The sequence below is a fragment of the Ixodes scapularis genome, unplaced genomic scaffold, assembly GCF_016920785.2.
Source record: "Ixodes scapularis isolate PalLabHiFi unplaced genomic scaffold, ASM1692078v2 PGA_scaffold12__126_contigs__length_90152505, whole genome shotgun sequence".
Taxonomy (NCBI): Eukaryota; Metazoa; Arthropoda; class Arachnida; order Ixodida; family Ixodidae; genus Ixodes; species Ixodes scapularis.
The window spans coordinates 65651213-65667758 of record NW_024609838.1 but is presented as its reverse complement, the minus strand read 5'-3'; positions in this window follow the sequence as shown (position 1 = coordinate 65667758).

Below are 16546 nucleotides of genomic sequence, written 5' to 3'. Positions count from 1 at the left end.
GGAACCACTAAACAGGTGGTTTATAGTTGTCGGGGCAGGCAGCATTCCTATATTGGGACCAATCTTTTAAAGGAATGTGAAAAACTACTTTTACTGTTGAAGTGAAGAATCTTCTAAAAGAATGTGAAAGATCCCTTTTAATAACATGAAGAACTTCACTGCAAGTGGATAGCTACATTACCTGAAGGGCCACCACGGCTTAGAAAAAAAGAACACCTAAGGGATGGATAGATAGATGCAAACGGCTGTACCTTTTGTAACGGGCAGTAGTGCCAGTGATCGTGATGGGACTGTTGTGGTGCGGTGCCAGTCTCGAAAGAGAAAGTCTATGGCTCAACGATCAAGTGAAACCAAGTATGAAGCCAGAAATCGTTAAACGCCTTGCCTCGGAAATTTATCTGCAGTGGCGAAAGCATCCCTGGCAAGCGAGTCACAGTTCTCATGGCAGCCTACAGAAGAAGGCCCAGATTACACAGCTTTTGAAAACCAACACGAATGGCACCACAAAAATGCATCCTTAGTGATGGAAAAGTTTAGGATGCCAAATAGTACAAAGAGCTGTTGCAGTAAACCCATCATATACGTATGAAACATGAAATGATAGATGTCTCGGGATCTTTTTGGCTGGGTTTTTGGTGGCTCGTGTACTGGGAAGCCGAGTTTGTGGATAAGCATTGCAGCGTGTGGCTACTTGGTGACATGTAGCCGTTTAAAACTATCCACTTCAATTCGAGCAGCCAAACACGACATCCAAGACACATCTCTTAGACCGAGGCATAATTCAAAGGTAGTCTAGGTTGTGTTTACCATATATAAATGTCCAGGCACGTCTGTGATTTATCCCATCCAGAGGCTTTCAGAGACAGTCACAAGAGCCAGCAGCTTGCTTGGGCAGCTCACTGTCAGCCACTCTGTCCCTGCATGCATTGACCGTGCCGCCTTCGTGAGCTTCCACTGAAAAACAAAAGAGACAGAATCGGAAATTATAACTGCAACAAAAACATCTCAGCAGCAGATTCTACGGTATAGTGCCCGGAATGCACCTCCAATTGGCGCATTTAGCGTTCTATACCACCCACCTACAAAACGCAGTCTCTAAGCGACAAAATTAAACGACACCACAGGAGCCGGCATGTCATGCTGTCGGATGTTTCAATCCTGGCAGTTGGTCATACAACTTCTGGCAAAGAATATATGAGCTAACGCAACCGTCGTTTTCCTCGCAACATTCAAAATCCTGGCTGGCAAAGCTACTATGGACTGTCAAGCTAAGGGATACCCCCCCCCCCTCCTCCCTTTTTTCAGCAGAAACTACCTAAACTTCCATGATGTTCACAGCCCGGAAAAGATCCCCTTGAAGTCCATTCAGGAGCAAATAGGGTAGCTATAGAGACAAGCTCTCGCACTATGAAGCCATTCCACAAATCTGCCATAAGCAGCAGCAGTTCATTGAGAGTATAGAAGTTTGCCTCGTAAATACATTTCGAGATGAGGTTGTATCTCTGGATTCTACCAAGACTTTAGTTTTCAGCAAAGATTTACGTTGGCAGGCCGGCCGAGTTGCTGAGTAGAAAGGTGCATGTGTCACACCACACGAGTCTTTTGCTTACATTCAGAAAAAGGAAGGCTGAATTTCTCTGATCGATGCTGATTAGGGTAGAAATCTGCGGACTTTTCCAAAGGCCACATTCCTCAACAATACCAGTTTTTCAGCTCATTGACACCCTGTACAGGGTTGAGTTGGGTACTAACGGTCATTAACAACTGCATAAATTGCCTGTACAGATATGCGGTAACTATACTAAAGCCCAATTTATTCTAGTAACACACAACACCATAAAACTACCGTAAAACACCGAGCACGCGCCCATGGCAGAGTAAGCGCTCAACCTCTACTTTTGAAACATATCAACTCATCTAACGACATATTAAAGCCTATTCCTTTATTTTAAGCAAGTTAGAAAATATATGAAATAGACATCAAGCGCCCTGTCGCCACGGGCGTTTATCTCCATGACTGGCAGACAGCATGGCGATAAAACGACTAGAACGACAAAACAGGAGAGGAGTACGAAAGGTGCAGGGTCGCAAAGAGTGATAGAAAGTGATATACTTGGGGACAACGTTCCGTGGCAATGGAGCTAAAGCTAGAGAGCCAAAGGACACCATTTCACTTCATAGTTAAATATAGTTCAACCATAATAATTTGCTGGGTGGAACTTAACCAATTAAAACATATGTAAAATTGTTCTCTTTAGCTTTGACTTTAGAATGTTAGCATAACATTAGCCAGGATGTGCCAAACCTATAGCATTTTTTTAGATATTTTGTGTTTTCTTGTTTTAAGTTCACCCTAGGTTTTCCAGCTCTCTGCAAAATTAAGATGGCATCTTTATCATGTGAATCTTTGGGCATCATCAGTGTGGTGTATTGTTGGTACACTCTGTGAACTTGCCCCTTTGTTTGACGTGTAAGATTTTGTTTGAAGTTCGGCAACCAAGAAAGCTTAAAACAAACCATGCAAGCAAGTGTTGTGAAAGGTGTATGACAATTGGGACAGTTGGAACCGGGACTCTTAGTTGTTTCCGTAAACCGGTTGGCTTGCGATCTCACTGGTGTGAGAGAGCAGGGAACGAGCTCAGGCACCCTGGGTTCTGCAGCGCAATCCTCGCTACACACATTCTGAGCTGTCGTGTGCCAGCGACCCCCTAGGGCCAGCCATAAATGATTGCGACCCAAATGGATGGCGACTTTCCGTCGTGGAGTGTGCGTGCTTGTATTTCAGTATATTCCGCCCGCGCAATAATTTTTCAGCACCAGAAGAGTTTACGGATAACTGACCCCAGAACGCAGCAGCACTCATGAAATTCGTTCATGTGGCAATTTGGGTCAGCTGGTTCATGATCGTAGACAAGCTCCGAAGAAATAGACAGGGTCAAGAAGTTGACGCAAACACTGGCGCACTCGGAACTAACATTTATTGAAAAAACAATCTCTTACATTGCCTTGAAAAATGTCAGTCATGATTACAACCGGTGTAGACCTCTATCAAGAAATTCACATTCTTTTGCTGATAAGATTATGGATGTCTCAATTGTACTACTCGTGCTTCGGCTATAATCTCAAACACCTAGTGTAGCTTTCTAGATACTTTATCTGGGTATCTGGCCAAAAACTTGGTGTCATTAAATGACGGGACACAAGGGCCCTATTGAAAAAAAACCATTTCGCGCCTATATGAAAATAAACGGGTCCATACCGGTAACAGTTTAACCATACCGGTCACCAGTTTGTCAAAGGGGTCGCCCGCATGGCTCAAAGGGGTCCTCCGTATGAGCCATAACGGTCACCTATTTGGACAAACAGGTCACTCCTTTGGCAAACGGGTCGCTCGTCTGGGCAAATGGGCGACTCGTTTGGGCAAATGGGAGACTCGGTTGGGGAAATGGGCGACTCGTTTGGGCAAATTTGTCGGACGTTTTCTCAAACCGGTGACCATTTTGCAAACTGTACCGGTTTAATCAAACGGCTCTCCGGAGTCCGTTTGATATTGAACGTACAGATCAGCGGCGTGGGCACGCCTAGCGTTTCAGCCGTGGCAGCCAATGTTTTCGGAAGGCTGGGAGCGCCGGTTCATCGATTTCAGATCGTCCGCGTAATGCAAGTAATTATAATAATATTTCAATTGCGCTGATTTTCGATTATACTGCAACTAAAACTAACCCTTTTTTTTTTTTCTTAAACGCGCGACGTTGGTGAGCCGATATTTTTGACAGAACTTTAAAACTTTATCCATATTTGTTGCCTCAGTTTACTTATTCAGCTCGAATCTCTCTCGCAGAAGACGCGACCGCGTGAAAGAATGTACGTCTAGACTCCGATTCACTTTAATTCAAGACGCAGCGAAGGTAGCAAGCGTACACGTGGCTGCAAGAACATCGAGCATTGGGAGAGCACGCCCGCCGTTGCAGCACTCAAACTACGAGCTCGCGCTGGGTACTTTCTTCGCTCGGGCGCAAGCCGAGCTTCTGGCCGCCCCGCCGCCAATTCCAAGGTTCGAGCGTGCTAAAATGCGCGCGCGCGCGCGCGTTCGTTTTTTTGAGGCTACAAAAACGCATCTAACTGGAATGCCTGGGGAGAGGGAGAGGGGCTGTCCGGTGGTCCCAGCGCCTTGACCTCGCCCCCTCCCTCCTCTCTTGTCACCCCTGTCCCGTCACCCACAGCAGCGCGCGAGCTACACGCTGATAAGCATCGAGATCCGGAAGGGCGCGCCTTGCAGCCGCTTTTTTCTTTGTCTGCTTGTTGTCAGTTGCTGCCCGAAGTTCGCTCGTCCTACCTGCTCCAATCGGTCGCCTAACCCTGCGGTCTTATTGGGATGTCTCTCGACAACGTTTTGGATGTGCACCAAAGCTATCAGTGTTCAAAAAGTCCCACGTGTATATCGGCAACGAGCGATTCGTCAAAGAAGTCGCAAATTCTCGCGGTTTGATTGGGTTCCGCAAATGACAGCTTGTGCGCCGCATCGTGTTGAAACTTCCAAGGAGCCGTTCCATCTTGTTTGTGTTTGTGTGGTTGTCCTGCTTTGACCGTGTCGACAAATATCACGGATTACATCTTTCAAGTCCGCTATTGTTATGGTAAGTGCACTGCAACCCACGTGTTGGCAACGATTGACCGTTCTTCTACGCGTACTCTTCCAGATTATCCATAGAAGTATGCAGCGCCTATTCGCGCGGCAGCCGGGAGAATAATTTCCCTGAAAGTCTACCTGTATTCGCAACTCCAACGCCCTATAGGTGGCGGGGCGGTAGTTGCAAGATGGCGGAAGAGACGGGGATAGATTTTCCAGGATATCCCGTGCGCCTGATCGCTGACGCTGTTCAGCGTGCTAAAAATGACTTATTTGTCTACAAATGCGAAGCGGTTAGGGAGGGATCATATTACAGGTGACGGAGATGCCGATGCACGTTAGGAAAACGAGCATGCTGTTATTTAAAAGTTGCAGATGCGAAGCTCTGCAGTGAGCGAGCGCGTTTTAGTCACCGGCCACATTACTGTTTGTGGCAGAATATTTTTGAGGGTGATGAAGATATGTTTGCGCTTTGCCTGACCATTAGCGCTCTAAAAAGAGAGCCCCGCACGGTGACCGTCAAGCTTTGGAAGAGCAGCGTTTGCTGTATTGGTGTCTTCGCGTCACAGCCTCACAGCTCCCTGCTGAACGTCTCGGTTTTAGTGTATTGCAACACGTAATCAAACTGCCCTATGGTTATTGATAAAATGTTTGTCACCACAGGCTACTGTGCGGTGTAGCATTACAACCGCAAGCTCGCGCTGCGCTTTTGAAACACAATTTTCAGTGCGCGCCAAAAGCGTTGCCGTGCTCATCGGTCTAAAAAAAAATGTAGTAGTCCTTTCACCTCTTGTTACATATACGACACTCCAAAACTTCAGTTCGCCGTGCAGCCCTCTGACGTCAAAACTGGCGGCCCCAACTTTTACGAGAGGCTTGATGATGGCGCAATATAAGATATTAAACAGCTAAAGTACGCATCAAAAAGTACCGAAAAAAAAAAATAACACCGAGGCTTTGTAGTAGGGCCAAGAAAATCCCGATAACTTTTTTTTTACGGTCATTTACACTTACTTAAGCTATTTTAATAAGTTGCACAACTCGGCTATCAAGCCGCTCGTGAAGGTTGGTAGCGCCGGTTGAATGGAAGTGCGCTGTACGTCCAACTGAAGTTTAGGGGTGTCGTACGCTATGCAAATACTGTCTACGAACATAATCGGCGTGTTTAGGGGTCTTATTTATTGCTCTATCAAAAATAAATATTTTAATATACCGTACATTTTTTGTACCGTGTTATTTGCAACATTGCAGTCCCTCTGGCCAACACTGCGCGTTCTAAGCTCTCCTCACGAACGACTGGCTAACACAGACGCGCTTAAAATGTTTCCAACATTTCTTTATTTGCTTTGTAATTACCTGAAAGCAAGTACGGGTATTCTGTCTTTTTAAAGTGCTTGGAATAAATGGTCATGTTCCTTGTGACGGCCTTAAAACGCGAACCCATTCCCGATTTGTATTGCTCGACATACCGTATCGCGACGAGTTTTCTCCTACTTATGGCAAACAATAGACTTTCCGTAGACCGTACTATAGAGTTCTTCATTATTAGCGGTAGTGTTTTCCGACACGTTGAGCACAGATTGAGCCGGCGGCCATGCGACTACAAATCCGCAGCGTATGCGACACACGAAATGTCTCTAATGAAATTAGACGTCCCGGTCCTTCGTGCAAGGCTGTTGCAAGGCGGAGCACAAGAATTCATTTTTTAACGCGCTCACTTTTTATGTTAAAACGGCTTCACGCATGAAGGCCGACAGTCCCTGCCACCGTTTCGGCGGCGCCGCCGCCGCTGCCGTCCCCGCTCCTCTGGTTCTCCGTTCGTCCGCGGGAGGGCGAGCGCCGCGCTGGAGTTGCGAATAGTCTTCACAGATCGCTTGCACGTTTGTACTTGTCTACAGAAGAGGTAATAAACTTCGAGGAGAATTGAAAACAACCTTTTGTGTAGGTTTTCCTGTCCGTTTACAAGCACCTAGGCGAGCGCATTTGTTCTACGTGTTTTCTCCATGTTATAAATACGTTTATGAGTTTCGGGACGTCTTAAATATGTTTAAGATAACCAACCTCCCAGACGATACCCATTTAGGGTTAGCGCATAATTTGCCAATTCGAATGGCACGTTCAAGCGTGTGGTCACGTGCCAGGTCGAACGGGTACTCGTATCATACGGGCGCCCGTATCAAACGGGCACCTGTATCAAACGGGTACCATTTCGAACGGGTACCGTTTCAAACGGGTACCCGTATCCCATAATCACGTTTGATCCAAACGGATCGACAAGTTTGATTCAAACGGGCGACCAGTTTGCCACCCGTTTGTATTTCAAATGGTTTTTTTCAGTAGGGGGCAGCAGCTGATGTGCCTGGGCGCTGCAGCCGCGGCCCTTGGAAAAGACAAATGCAAAACTAAACACTGCAAAAAATTCACAAAATGAACGACCAAAGTTGTGTACGAAACCCCAATGTCACATGGTTCTGTGTACACAGGTCCGACAGGCCTATGTATTAATGATTGCGCCGGCGAACATGAGGTGGCAACACAAACAACCTCCATCAGGACATCTGGCCACACATTGCAGATGCTGGTTTTGTTCCCAGTCACTTATTGACACCAATTTTTTGGCCAGATACCCAGATAAAGGATCTAGAGCTACACCAGGCGTTTGAGATTGAAACCAAAGACACCAGGACCCGTTTTATTGAACGCAAACCGTGGGTTAAAGTCAACTATTATCCCTAGAAGAGGGGATTCTAGGTGACGTGACTGGGAGAGCAGGGGCGCCGAGGGAGGAGCAGTACCTACAACCAGAATGGCCGCGACGTCGCTTAATTAGGGCTAATAGTTTTTCTTGGTTCTGCTGAACACTCATTTCGATCCGGCTGTTATATTAATGACGCACCATCAACCTATTAGCACGTCAAGCAAAGCGGTAGTTCAGAGGGACTACTATAAGCTAACCGACGGCAGCATTCCGCGAACGCATCACTCTTCAGCAGTCCGGGATCCAAGACATAGGACGGTACATAAGCCTTGCAAGTGTTTTTACGGTGAGTAAAATAATGTTTTGCGAACGAGTGTTGGTATATATTTAAACTAACACGTTTAATCTGTTACACTATGCACGCGAACTCGTGTGCAGCGATTACTTTGCGAAGAAAGGGGGTTATTTTTGGTAAAGTCTTCGTTCCAGGTGAACAGCTGGGACATTGTACTGTTTTCTTTTTGCTCTCAGTGTGCCAACAGTATGCCGACAGCATCGAGGTTTTGACATAACCCCGGTGGCCAGCAATTCAACGGTGACGAGAAGCTTAGCTCCTCGTCACCGATGGATTGGTTGGGCAAAAGGAAAAGGGGGAAAACAGTTGAGATCAGCAGGAATCGCAGAAACGTGTGTCGCAAGGAACAAAAACGAGGCTACAAGAACGGCGTTGCCAGACTGGAAGGGAAACGAAAAAGTTATGCGTTGTTTATGGCGGAACGTATTGAAGGAAATGTTTCTTACATTTTCGAATATTCGTCGTCAAACTCTAGCATAGTAGAGAATTTTTCTTCGTACCATCTGAAGCAAATAAATTGGTCTTCAAGTACAACATCACTATATTTTGACTTAAAATACCATACTAGATCGATAACACCCAGCGGAAAAACAGGATAAACAAAATGACTGGCTTGTTTCACCGATAGATGGCGTATCTTACTGCCCTATCAAAAATAATTATTGTTGTACTATATCCAGTCGTTTATTACAGTTACCTAGGTATTTTTTCCTTCCTAGGCACCGTGGGTTACCAAAATGGGTTAACCATCGCTTCGAGAAAACCGGCCCAGGTGTTATGTATCGAGGTGCGGAGAACGGTGTGAATAAATACGACGACGACGGCGCTCGGGCAGTCCGAGCCGAGGCTGATAGCCAGCCATACATCACTTCGTGTTCGGTCTCTTAATTATGATATTTCTTGGAAATATAACATCGGCGACGAGGAAAACTTAACAAACTACGCGGGCAAAACCATAAAGAAGGATGGAGAGGCACCAGATTTCTTGGCAAGGCAAGTCTTTCTGGATTTTCTCCGATTACGATGCCTAAGCTCGAACCCTTTCTTGGAGAAAGCAAGGAGGAATGGGAGGAGTATGAGAAAGTACTCGAGCAATATTTTATTGCAAATGACATAGCAGAGGAAAAGAAGGGCGCAGTATTTTTGTCAAACTGTGGCAAACGCACATATTCGCTTCTCAGAAATCCTCTGGCTCCAGAAAGGCCTAGGGATGTTGCCTATGACGACATTATCACGAAACTGAACGGGCATTACGCTCCCAAGCTTTCTGTAATTGTAGAGCGTCTGAAGTTCCACAAAAGGATTCGTCAACAAGAAGAAACCGTGAGCGACTTTATTGCATCTCTGCTGAAGTTGGTGGACTCTTGTGACTTCAAAACGGTGCTCAACGACATGCTTCGAGATCGGCTAGTCTGCGGCATCAATGACGACCTTATGCAGACCCGACTTTTGGAAGATGCAGAACTGACTTCTGAGACAGCGGTCAAGGTCGTCGTAGCCATGGAAGCCGCGACGAAAGATTCCCAAGCAATCGCGTGCCGGGCTGGGACGACTTCAGCTGTCGAAACCAACCGCCTATCGAGCAGCTATCTAGACAGTCTCGATGTCGTCACTGCGGAAAGTTACACGGCTCAGCAGCATGTCGTTATGCTAATATGACATGCCACAACTGCAAAAAGGTTGGTCACCCCTCAGCGGTCTGCACAGCAAGATCCCATGACGAGTCAAGCGCAATCGGCGGTTACAGTTCACAGCCTCGACGACCCCAACGATCAGGACAGTGACGATGATTCCCCAACGTACAACATGTGGCAACTGAAAGCATCTCAGGTTCCTCCAATCATTATAACTGTCATTATTCAAGGTAAACCAGTTGACATGGAACTCGACACTGGAGCAGGCGTCTCCGTAACGGAAGAAAGACGTTTACGAGAATTGTTGCCGGATGTGAAGGTTGTGCCCTTCAATGTCGTTCTTAGAGGGTACTCAGGAGAGTTGACACCGGTTCAAGGCTGCGCGGAGATCCTGGTGAAGTACAACGATCGAGAAGTTATTTTTCCTCTGTTCGTCGTTGGCGGAACTTCCCCAACTCTGCTGGGACGAAACTGGATACAAGCTCCTTGTCTACCTGTTGCTGACGTCGTAAATCTACATAATACATAAAGAGAGAGTCTTTTCAGCAAATATCCGGAGGTGTTTTCTGGTGGGCCGGGTCTGCTGAAGAACGTGGAAGCCCAGATTCGCGTGCCAGATGAATCAAGACCCCGGTTCTATAAGCCACGTCCAGTCCCATTTTCATTGTAAGATCTTGTGACGCAAGAGCTCCAACGACTAAAACAGGGAGGAATTTTGAAGCAAGTCAGGACTTCTGACTGGGCAGCACCGATTAGCCCGGTACTAAAAAGAGATGGTCAAGTGCGAATCTGCGGAGACTTTAAGGTCACCATAAACGCAGCAGCCCAGGTGGAAACGCACCTGATACCGAGAGTCGAAGAGCACTGGACAAAGCTCTCCGGAGGCATCAAGTTCTCCAAGTTGGATCTTAAAGGTGCTTACCAGCAGGTGGTACTCTCTCCGACTTCAAGGAGGTACGTCACTATCAATACCCACAAAGGATTGTTTGAGTACACAAGGCTATCTTTTGGTGTTTCATCAGCGCCAGCAATTTTCCAGCGAGAAATGGAAAACCTGCTTTGTGACCTCAGACACGTTGTCGTCTAGTTTGATGACATCTTAGTAACTGGAGTGGATGACTCGGACCACATGAGAAATCTCGAAAAAGTGCTTCAGCAGCTAACAATTGCACGATTGAAGCTGAAGTATGAAAAGTGCGATTTTTTGCATCAAAGGTGGAGTGTTCGGGACACCTGATCGACCATACAGGTCTTCACCCTTCGCGAAGTAAACTGGAAGCAATTCCAAAGGCACCAACTCCAAAAGACACAGAGCAACTACAAATATTTTTGGGCCTGCTTAATGTTTACAGATTTCTACCCAATTTGTCAAGTGTCCTGGAGCCGTTACATCAGCTGCTGTGAAAAGGATCACGCAGGGAGTGGTTAGTAGAGCAAGAATGCGCGTTCGAGCGAAGCAAAGAGCTGGTAACTTCTGCTGGTGTCCTTGCGCATTACGACCACACGAAGCACCTTTTGCTAAGCTGCGACGCTTCACCCCACGGAAATGGAGCTGTACTGGCGCACAGGAGTTCCATGGGCAAGGAGAAGCCTATTGCGTTCGCATCACGTCGTCTGATGGCAGCAGAACAGAACTACAGCACCTGGACAAAGAGGCTCTTGCACTCATGTTTGGAATAACAAAATTTAACCAATATCTCTGGGCTCGACCTTTTGAGGCAGTCACTGACTACAAGCCCCTGCTGGGACTATTAGGCGCTGACAAGGGCATTCCCCCACAGTGTTCACCAAGAATCCAAGGGTGGGCCTTGAAACTAGCTAGCTACAGCTACGCCTTGGTCTATCGTCCTGGAAAAAACTCTTGGTCATGCTGATGTGCTGAGTCGCCTACCACTGGTGACTAAGAAATTCACAGTGCCAAATGCCGCAGACGTTTTCATGTGTTAACGTGACTACAAAATTCTCTCCCCTGGTCCGGTTTGCTGATCTTGCGGCCGCGGCTGCGGCTGCGGCCAAGAGGGATTTTTCTGTCACGTGACCAGCTCCATGGGGACAAGGAAGTACCTAGCGTCCCTGCCTAATGGCGGAAAAATCCGTATCGCTTCAAGCACAAAAGCCTAATTTCGCTCGCAGAAACTGACTGCAGGGAATTTCAACTGGAGTCCAATTGACCACCCCCTTATACTGTAGGAGCGGCAGATAAAGTTCTCGCCAGGAAGGGTGAAAATGAGCCAAAACAACGAAAAAAACCACTCAAGATGAAAGCGGTGGCAGAATATTTCTATACCTCCGCCAGCGCCGGCGTCTCGCGCCTTCTACTGTGGTCGACAGGTTAGAGCGCCGGTACTTACCGTGGCGGCGGGAAAGTCCCGGGTCCAAATCGCGTCAGAAACTTTTTTTTTCTATTTGACTGCACTCCCGCTAAGAATGTAGACAAGGCCATATGAGCTCGATAAAATCATCGGGCAAGTAGTTCTGACTCGTAAGTTCGTTGTTCATGACCTCGGAAGAGCGCATACATGTCCCTGGCTTCCTTTACCAACTTGCGCCACGCCTGCTGCATCTGCCGTACACTCCGCGGAAAGCTGACAATATCGTCCCATGCCCGTCTCTTCGTTCGCCAGGTAACTGTGCTGCTGAATTTCTCTAGAATTCTTTGTCTTCGTTTTCCAAATGCTCTAATTATTTCCATTTGTTGATCCAAAGTCACTTTAGTTGTTTGCGTTAGAGAGAGGGTTTGCGATGTCAACGCCTGATTCAATTTTGCATTCGGTTGCGATCGTCTGGTATTCTAACTAAAATTCAACAAGTAATGTGCTAATATTACAAAACGATTGCAACAACAAAATGTAAAGGGTAAAAATATACCTTTTATCACATTCCATGGAAGTAAAAGTATGATCTCTTTTATTTCGGTTTTACTAATTTCTCAGGCGTTTGACTTGCTGCCTTGCCTGTAGAATTTCGCTCAATCATTGCATCCACAGCTGCTATTCTTTTTTTTTCTTTTTGCTTATTTTGTGAAAGTCTTTTTTTTTAATTGTCACAACTGCAGTTTTATTAGTACTAAACGGGCGTCTCCTGTTACTGAAAGGAGTCGTAGCAAGAGCGTTGTATATTTAAAAACGCATAAAATTGTAGTTGCTGGCCAAAGGATGTTTGTTTCGGCTCCGTTTGTCTGAAAGCCATACCGATGCTGTTACCTTGGCTTCCTTTTAATGAACATTATGAAATGATTGTATTAGCGCGTTAACTTGCCTCGATCTTTTTTTTCTTCTTACCGATGTTTCGATTGAACAGGTGGAACTAACAATAAACACCGTGTAAGGCGCAGTGGTGCAAGTGGATGATTAGTAAAAAGCATCACAGTTAAAAAGTAAGACACGCGCAAACTTCAAAAAAAGTTCGTAGCGCGATTTGAACCCAGAACTTTGCTTGGTCACGCCTTCATATAGATTTCGGGCTACCATTTCAAGGACGATATTTCTTAATCCTCGTAGATGCTTTTTCAAGTAGCTCGAGGTGATGGTCGTTCCCTCACCTTCGGCGGAGGCAACGGTGAATTTTCTTCGTTCAATATTTGCCAGGCACGGATTGCCTGACCTGATCGTGAGTGACAACGGACCAGCCTTCACAAGTTCTGTATTTGCGGAATTCCTGAGGAGGAACGGAATTCCTGGTATGAGGATCCCCCCATATCACCCGGCATCTAATGGGGCTGCGGAGAGAGCCGTTCAACCAATCAAGAACAAACTCAAGAAAGCTTCTTCGGGAGATTTTCTGACAAAGATTTCACGAGCCCTTCTTCAGTATCGCACAACACCTCACGAGATCATTGGGCTAACACATGCGGAGGTCCTAATGGGTACGAAAAACCTAAAACTGCAATGGACTTGCTGCATCCTGATTTCCGTTCTAAGATCGTACAAAAACAACTGAAACAGAAGCAACGTTGTGATCATGGAGCTAGACGGCAGCCACTGCTGCAAACGGGTGACAGCGTTTGGGCAAAGAACTTTCGACCAGGGCCTGACTGGATCCCTGCGTCCGTAGTGCACACAGCAAGCGCATCATCATCACAGGTTGTTCTGGAGGATGGCACCTGTTGGCATCGCCACGGTGACCACCTGCGACAGAGAGTTTGTCCCGCTTCGGAACAAGGGACATCTGGTAACCAGCTGCCAGATTTGCCACTAGTGGACGTTACATTACCCGGATCTTCAGCGCCGACATCCCCGAGAAATCCAACAGCGTCGTCTGTATCTCCGGTGCCACCGCCTGTACCTGCGGTGTCAACATCCCCGGAACCTTCCGCACCCGAGCTTCAAGCTCCATTGGCCAGCCCTAGCCAAAGGGAAGCTTCCCTTAACGGATCGACCAGTTCTAACGTCAAAGCGAGCTCAAAAGTGAAAAGATCCACGAGAGTCAACAAGCCAGTGTCGCGCTATGAGCCTATAGCGAACCAGGGGTAAAGGTGTGTTATGCATCGAGGTGCGGAGAACGGTATGAATAAAGACGACGACGACGGCGCTCGGGCAGTCCGAGCCGAGCCTGATAGCCAGCCATATATCACTTCGCGTTCGGTCTCTTAATTATGATATTTCTTGGAAATATCACACCAGGTGTACAAGTGACACATCCATAACCTTATCTGCAAAAGAATGAGTTTCGTGATAAAGGGTTACACCGGGCGTTTGAGATTAAAGGCAGACACCAGGTGTAGAAGTGACACATCCATAACCTTATCAGCAAAAAAATGAGTTTCTTGATAGAGGGTTACACCAGTCGTAGTCATGACTGAGGGTTTTCACAGGTATGCAAGAAATTGTGTTTTTAATAAATGTTAGTTGCGAGTGCGTTAGTGTTCACGTCAAATTTTTGTCTCTGTCTATTTTTCCGGCGCTTATCTACGAACATGAAATTCGCAACTTTTCCTCAATCGACATGCCTATTTTCGTCAGCTGAGAGGCAAATAAAATTCTAGGAGATTGACCACGGTGAAATTCACCTTGCAAGTCTGTCTAATTTGTTTAATCAAAGCGTTGACTTACGTTTAAAAGCGGGTGAACCGTTCAGAAATAGATGCGAATATGCCTGCATGTTCGGCGATCGCGGTTCAGCTCCCTCAACCGCAATCCTCGTACAAAAACATGCATTGTTGCGACTGCGTCGTTGACACGCCAAAACCCAAACTGAAACGGAGACAGAAAAAAAACACGAAACTATCTGGTGCGCTAGCACAGAGCCATTAGCATTGCCTGCCTCCCACCTTCCTAGCTTTCTCTTCATTGCCAAAGAAAGTTGTGCCCAAAAAAAGATGGGTTGTTTTTTTGTTGTAACTCGGAAGACTAAATTTAAGGCTTTATAACCAAAACAAGGAAATTCGTAAGCAACCATTTTTTAAGATGTTACTTTGTAATCAAGAAAAAGAAAGAAAAAACAACCAGACGCTTTGTTTCTACGTGTTTGCACAGTCAACTAGCTTTGCAAATGGCAGCTATTCGTAATTCCGTGGTCAGACGAAGGGGAATCTCAGAGAAAAGCTCACCGGAGAAAAACTCGCCGGAGAAAAGCTCACCGGAGATAAGCTCACAGGAGAAAAGCTCACCGCGAAACCGGCGAATGCGGAGAAAAGCTCACCGGCTATTGAGCGTATGCGGAGAAAAGCTCACCGATATTTTTTCTTCTTTTTATATGGAGGCTGTTGGATAATGCGTAACATATACCAATTTATAATCATTAAAATTTGTCAGCTTTCTAAAAAAGAAAATGTCCCTTCTGTAATAGTTGTTAAGCTTATTGGGTATATTGCTCCCAAGCTAATAATTGCGGGAAAGTGTTTTCTGAGGCTAACTCTCTAGGCAACGAAAGCCTAACTAAAACTTTATGAACAGAACAGGAAGAAGTTAAAATTTTAATGATATCTGCCTAAAACCTAAAAAATCAAAGCAATATTTCAGAAAATTCAAAAGTGCATGCGCAACCACGCGGTGCCTGAAATTCTCTTTGAAGCTTTTGTGAACCTTTGAAAACAGGATAAAAAAGTCAATAGGATATCGAGGCTTCTTTCTTCCATGGACATGCACGCTTTCTAACCGTTCGTGCTGGTGTTTTCACACGTTCCCTTTGTGTGATACTGAGTGCCCTTCTACGGTGAGCCGCCCATGACCTTTGGAGCTGCGGAATGGCACCGTTGGTCTTCTGTTATGCAGCGAATAGGGCGAATTAGTAAAGGTTATACATGATAAAAACCGCTCAAACGACGACGACGGAGTGAAGAAAACAAACACGGCAAGCGAAGCTGTTCTTGCAACTAAACTTTTGTTAGTGAAATCAACAGAAAGAAAACAGCGTAGCCGACACTGATTACATCAACAAACGCCTTCTTATCTATTAGCCACTACACAATATTTGGAGCTGAACCGGTTCACACACCGAACAAACCTCTATATCTGACAGCTAGCGACGGCGCACTGTCAGCTGTCAATAAATTGTTGCCTTTCTTATCGGTGTACGATGTTTTGATTTTATGCTTGCGGCTTCATTGATTTATAGAATGGGTTAATTTCTGAGGAATTAGTAAATATGCACAATGAACTTCAAGAATATTACAAGAAATGTGAATTGTGTTAAATTTCCACATTTGACGCAGAATCAAGCTAAGCTAAAAAAAAATCGGTGAGTTTTTCTCTGTATCCGCTCAAAGGCCGGTGAGCTTTTCTCCACATCTGCCGGTTTGGCGGTGAGCTTTTCTCCGGTGAGCTTATCTCCGGTGAGCTTTTATCCGGTGAGCTTTTCTCCGGTGAGCTTTTCTCCGGTGAGCTTTTCTCCGCCGCCCGACCACGGGACCACCCGACCATGTACACCTTTGCTTTATTACATACCCTATACCCCAGCTCTAAATGATCATCTCCAATTTAGAGTGGGCGCTTGCTCGGTATATTACAGTTTGTGATGGTGTTATTTGTTTAGAAAACAAAATGTCAAATAAATACCAGCAGGGCACTGCGGAAGCAGTGTACGGGCCCCGTTTCACCTTTTACAAAGCCTCCTGTCTCGAATCGCAGCAGAAAACGGGTGGGGCTGATTCACCTGCAGGCCTTTGCTGAGTTGATGGCTACTATCCAGACTGGCAGCTGAGCGGCAGCTTCCAGCCACATGCAGTTCTTTCTTCATAATAGAGACTTCATGCAATGCCATGAATAAGAATCAGACTGACCTTCTGGAAC